Raw genomic sequence first — 6521 nt, 5'->3', positions numbered from 1 at the left:
TTGCTGAGCTCTCCCCCTGCAGGTGCAAGTAGGTACCATATCTGAGTCTCCTGGACAACACCATTCACCATTCACTCTGCCCTAGTGATTCCCCAACACCCCACCCCACCCAACTTGTGGGCAGAACCAAGACCGTAACAGTGGCTTTACCATACAAATGGCCTGTCTTGCCTCATGCAGGAGACTTTCCCAAAATCTCTCAAATGTTCACAAACCCCAAACATACAGAATTTGGCCTCAATGTGCCCTGTACCCCTTGTGAAGTGGGCCCAGACTTGGCACTAGTGGCAGGCAGCATGCACAGCTTGGCCTCTCTCAGGCACCACCATGCCCAGCACAAGGGACAACCACCTAAAAATCACTTTATAGGTCATACCAGCGGCCCCAAGCAAGGCACAGGTGGTGGCTGTCCTTGGCCTGCACCTCCCAAGAGGCCCAAGAATCAATACATCCAGTGCTCAACTTCATGCCACACCAGAGCACCACTTCCACAAACAAGACACTCAAAAAGCAGACAGGGCAGGCACTAGAGCCCCATTAAAGTGAATCCTGCTCCACAGGGTAATAGAACTTCACACAATACTTCCTTCACTATAGTCATGGCCTCCTCAAAACCAATCAGCCTGAAGGTGATTTGCCAACAGCAAACAAGGCTCAACTACAACAGGAGGGCACATATAATCCACACAGGGACACACCTTGAACACCTGGCTGAGGTGGACAGAAAGAATGTGCCACTTAGCCCCCACAGGACACCTGCTACATAAGGCCACCCTACCAAACCTGTGAGGTCCTACCTAATATATAGAAACAAACAGAGACAGCCAAACTGAGGAGACAAAGAAAGATGTCCCAAATGAAAGTATAGAACACCAAAAAAGGAACTAAATAAAATAGAGACAAGCAATCTACCAGATGCAGAGTTCAAAACACTGGTAATAAGGATGCCCAATGATCTCAGCGAGATCTTCAATAAAAAGATAGGTAACTTCAGTAAAGAGATAGGTAACCAAAAAGCTTCATCCCCCCAGGAGCATGGGGTCTCCACCCCTTGCAGGGATCCCCAACCCAAAGTGACAGAGAAGAGGAGCCCACACAGCATTGATGGTGAAACTCAATGGGGATTCAGTGTCCATGGGGGACAAGTGAGTCTCCTACAGACCCAGACACCACCTTCCCAGGGAAGAGCACACCTGCTGTTACAGCCTGGGGAGTGCTGCCTGGTCCCTGTCTGCTGGCAAGGCCACTTTGCTGTGCTGGGTTCCTGAGGAAGGATCTGCTGGCTACACCCATCAGTGACAGTTAGGCCCTTCTTTTTCTGGGGAGACTCTTAGCAGAGACTCAGTGACTGAACTCTGTGGCTTTGTAAATGGAACCAATCTTTCCCACCTCAAGTGCACATCCAGCACCCCTGACCCCACCTGTTGAATCACTTGGCCAGCCTAGTCCTGCTGAGTTCAGCTGCACAGAGGAATCAGAGTGCCATACAGAGCTGGGAATTTTGGGGCATGTCTCCTAGGGAAGATTTTGTCCAGGAATCAAACAAGCGGGAGCTGGGAAGTGTAGTTACATTACAAGAGGGCCACTCCTATCTCCCCTGTAGGCTCATCATGTGCTACCCTAGGAAGAAGGAGTGCTTACCCCTCCCCTACAGGCCTGAGGGCAACACCCACAAGGGGAGTCTCTTTGGATCTTCCCTTTCAAGTCCCAGATATACCACCGTGCTTAGCTCAGTTCCACAGGGGGAAGGGAGACCTCCTCAGAGCTGAGATACTGAGTGTGAGTCTGATGGGGGCAACTGTCTGGGACAGGAGAAAGTTCTTAGCCCGATTATGCAGGCTTGGTCAGCATCACACTCAACAAGAGAATATTTTGATCTGTCCTTCAAAGCCCAGTGGCTTTGCCAAGCTGAGCTGGTTCCTGCAGAGGGGACAGCTAGCTGCATCCATCCTAAACCTGTGGCATGCCCCTCCTGGGTAAACTAGAGTTGGAGACTCTAGGAGAGACTGAGTGACTTAGCTCTGGAGTACAGGCTACTTTCCTGTCACTGGACAACTGACTTCATGACCCCCAAGTAGGGGACCCACTAGCCCCATCCTTCTGATCCCAGTTACCCAGCCCTACAGAGCTTATAGTCTGTGGGAGGATCTATGAGTTGCAGCCACCCTGGGAAAGCATCAAGTGTAAAAATGTCCACATCCCAGAGATACCAGAAGAAGAGAGTGAGCAAGGGATAGAGAATCTGTTTGAATAAATAATAGCTGAAAATTTTTCTAACCTGGTGAAGGAAAATGTCATACACATTCAGGGGGCACACAGTTACAACCAAGATAAACCCAAAGAGGCCCACACCAAGATACATCATAATTAAAATGTCAGACATTAAGGACAAGAGAGGCCCTGGCTGGTGTGGCTCAGTGGATTGAATACCAGCCTGCAAACTGAAAGGTTGCTGGTTTGATTCCCAATCAGAGCACATGCCTGGGCTGTAGGTCACGTCCCCAGTTGGGGGGAACATGAGAGGCAACCAATCCATGTATGTCTCACACATTGATGTTTCTCTCATTCTCTTTCTCCCTCCCTTTCCTTTTCTCAAAAAATAACTGAAATCTTAAAAAAAAAAAAGACAAAGAGAATCTTTAAAACAGTAAGAGAACGGCAATTAGTTACCTACAAAGGAGCTCCTATAAGGCTGTCCACTGATTTCTCAATAGAAACACTTCAGGCCAGAAAGGACTGGCATGAAATATTCAAAGTAATGAAAAGCAAGGACCTTGCCACTGAAATCAAGCAAGGCCATCAAAGTTTAGAGCACCAAGATGTGGAAGCAGTCCAATTGTCCATCAACAGATGAGTGGATAAAACAACTATGGGAGAGGCATAATGGTAGAAGCATAGGTAGATAGATACACTGTGCCTCCTCACACAACAAAAAGAAGGACAAAATAAATTTAAAAACAAAAACACAACCAGAACTGCCAGAAAAAATCAAACTGTATAGAAGTCTGACAACCAAGAACTTAAAGAAGAAACATTCATACAGACTGGCAGGAGAGGAAAAAGACAGGCAGTCAGGCAGAGAGAACTCGAGGCAAGGGAGTGCCTGGCAAAGCATGTGGTCCCACGTTTGTGTGCGGGTAAACCAGGAGGAACAACTGGGGAGCTAAACAGACCATGCAAGCCAAATTTCCAGCACAGGGAAATGAAGCCTCAACGTATCCAACAGAAAAAACCTGTGGGTGTTGCGGCAGTGGGAGATACTCCCAGCCTCACAGGTGAGTTTGTTAGAGAGACCCACAGGGTCCTAGAATGTACACAACACAATCCACCCAGAAATTAGCACCAGAAGGGCCCACTTTGCTTGTCGGTAGTGGAGAAAGTGACTGAAAGCCAGCCAAGAGCTGAGCAAGCAGCATTGTTCTCTCTCAGACCCCTCCTCCACATACAGCATCACAATGCAGCCACATGGGTTGCTACACCCTGGCAAATACCTAAGGTACTGCCCCCTTAAAACCTAAGAGGTGCGCTGAGACAAAAAAATATGGCCCAAATAAAAGAACAGATCAAAGCTTCAGAAAAAATACAACTAAGCGATAAAGAGATAGCCAACTTGTCAGATGCACAATTCAAAACACTGGTAATCAGAATGCTCACAGAATTGGTTGAGTATGGTGACACAATAGAGGAAAAAGTGAAGGCTATGAAAAGTGAAATAAAGGAAAATGCACAGGGAACCAACAATGATGGGAAGGAAACCGGGACTCAAATCAATGGTTTGGACCAGAAAAAAGAAAAATACATTCAACCAGAACAGAATGGATAAACAAGAGTTTTAAAAAATGAGGAGAGGCTTAGGAACCTCCAGGACAACTTTAAATGTTCCAACATCTGAATCACAGGGGTGCAAGAAGGAGAAGAGGAAGAGCAAAAAATTGAAAATTTATTTCAAAACATAATGAAGGAGAACTTCCCAATATGGCAAAGGATATAGGCTTCCAGGAAGTCCAGGAAGCTCAGAAAGTCCCAAAGAATTTGACCCAAGGAAGCACAAACGAAGACACATCATAATTACATTGCCGAAAATTAACAATAAGGAGAGAATCTTAAAAGCAGCAAGAGGAAAGGAGACAGTTACCTACAAAGGAGTTCCCATAAGACTGACTATACAGGGGTGCAGGGTGAAGGGGAATAAATGGGAGAGAAATGGGACAACTGTGATTGCATAATAATGAAATACATTTAAAAGAAAAAAAGCAACTATGAGACATTTACATAGTGGAATTCTATTCAGCCATAAAAAAGAAGAAAATTTTACCCTTAGCAATAGTATGGATGGATCTGGAGAACATTATGCTAAGTGAAATAAGCCAGTCAGAGAGAGACAAATACCTTATGATGTCACTCATATGTGGAATCTGACAAACAAAACAGAAAAACTCATAGATGAAGAACAGATGACAGCTAGTGGGGAGTGAGGGGAAGTTAGGGGGTGGAGGGATTGAGCAAAAAGGATAAAGGAACTCATGGGCATGGATAACAGTGTGGTGACTGCTGAGGGGATGAGAGTATATGGTACAGGTGGCAACACAAGGCCCATGGGCCAAATCTGGCCCTCCACCTTGTTTTATCTGACCCAGCACCTTGTTTCCACCTGGTGGCAGTGTTGAGCTCTCACTTAACTGTTAAGGACTAGTTTACATGTATAGAATCCTAAAATTACATTTGGCCCTTTGAAGGCAACTGTGAGGCTAATGTGGCCCCTGGTGAAAATGAGTTTGACACCCCTGGTATATGGGGACTAAATGGTAACAGGAAAAATATAATAAACATTGTATTTTTTAAAAGCTAAGTGAAAACAAAGAGCTTCCCACACAAAAAAAGCTAAAGGAGTTCATTATCACCAAACCAGTGCTGCAAGAAATGTTAAAGGGCCTGTTTTAAGAAGAAAACAAATCAGAGAGGAACAGAGATATAAAGAATAAAATGGCAGTAAATAAGTACCTATCAATAAAAACCTTATTGTAATGAATTAAATGCTTTAGTCAAAAGAAATAAGGTAGCAGAATGAACAATAAAACATTGACCCATGTATATGCTGTCTGCAAGAGATCCACCTCAGAACCAAAGATACACACAGGCTGAGAGTGAAGGGATGGAAAGAAGTATTCCATGCAAATGGAAATGTAAAAAATGCCAGTGTAGCAATACTCATATCACAGAAAACAGACTTCAAAACAAAGGCCATAACAAGAGATAAAGGAGGTTAGTACATGATACTAGAGAGATCAAACCAACAAGAGGATATAAACCTTTAAAACACACATGGACCCAACATAGGAGCACTTACATATATAAAGAAAATGTTAAGAGACAGATAGACAGCAATACAGTCATAAGAGGGGATTTTACACTCCACTGTCATCAGTGGAGGTATCTTCCAGACAAAAAAATCAACAAGGGAACACAAACCTGAAACAACACACTGCATGGAATGTAGTTAATTGATATTTCAACAACATTTCACCCCAAAGCAGCAGATTATACATTCTTCTCAAAGATAGACCACAGGTTAGGACACAAAATAAGTTTGAACAAATTCAAAAAGACTGAAATTACATCAACTATTTCTCTCACCACATGGCATGAAACTAGAAATCAACTACAATAAAAAAAATTCAAGATGGTGTGGCTCAGTAGGTTGAGCGCCAGCCTGGGAATCAAAGGGTCTCTGGTTGGATTCCCAGTCAGGGCACATGTCTGGATTGTGGGCCAGATCCCCAGTTGGACAGGTGCAATAGGCAACCAATCGATGTTTCTCTCCTTCTCTTTTTCCTTTCCTTCTCCTCTCTAGAAATGAATAAATTAAATCTTTCAAAAACTCCTCAAAATTATTCCAACACATGTAGATTAAATAGCATGTTTTTAAACAATGAATGGGTTAACAATGAGATCAAAGAATACAAAATTCTGACAAAAATAAGGATGAACATACAATAACCCAAAATCTGTGGAACACAGAGGAAGCAGTTCTGAGAGGGAAGTTCATAGCTTTTCAAGCCTATCTCAAGAGGCAAGAAAAATCTCAAATAAACAATCTAACCCTACTTCTAAAAGAACTAGAAAAAGAAAAAGAAACAAAGCTCAGAGTAAGTAGCAGAAGGAAGGAAATAATAAATACCTGAGTGGAAATGACAAAGAGACTACAAAACAACACAAAAGATCAATGAGACCAAGACCTGCTTCTTTAAAAAAGATAAAACAAAACCAACAAACATTTAACCACAGTCATGAAGGAAAAAAAAGAGGGGGAGAGAGAGAGAGAGAGACGACCCCAATGAGTAAAATCAGAAATGGAAGAGGAGGAGTAACAACTGACATCACAGAAATACAAAGGGTTGTAAAAAAGTACTATGTGTGACTATATGCCAACAAATTGGACAACATGGGCAAATGGGCAAATGGATAAAGTCCTGGAAACATACAATCTTCCAAAACTGATTTAGGAAAAAAGTCAGAAAATC

The sequence above is a fragment of the Phyllostomus hastatus genome, unplaced genomic scaffold (genome assembly GCF_019186645.2).
Source record: "Phyllostomus hastatus isolate PE091 unplaced genomic scaffold, TTU_PhHast_1.1 phas_contig_302, whole genome shotgun sequence".
Lineage (NCBI taxonomy): Eukaryota > Metazoa > Chordata > Mammalia > Chiroptera > Phyllostomidae > Phyllostomus > Phyllostomus hastatus.
Note: the sequence above shows the minus strand (reverse complement) of the source record.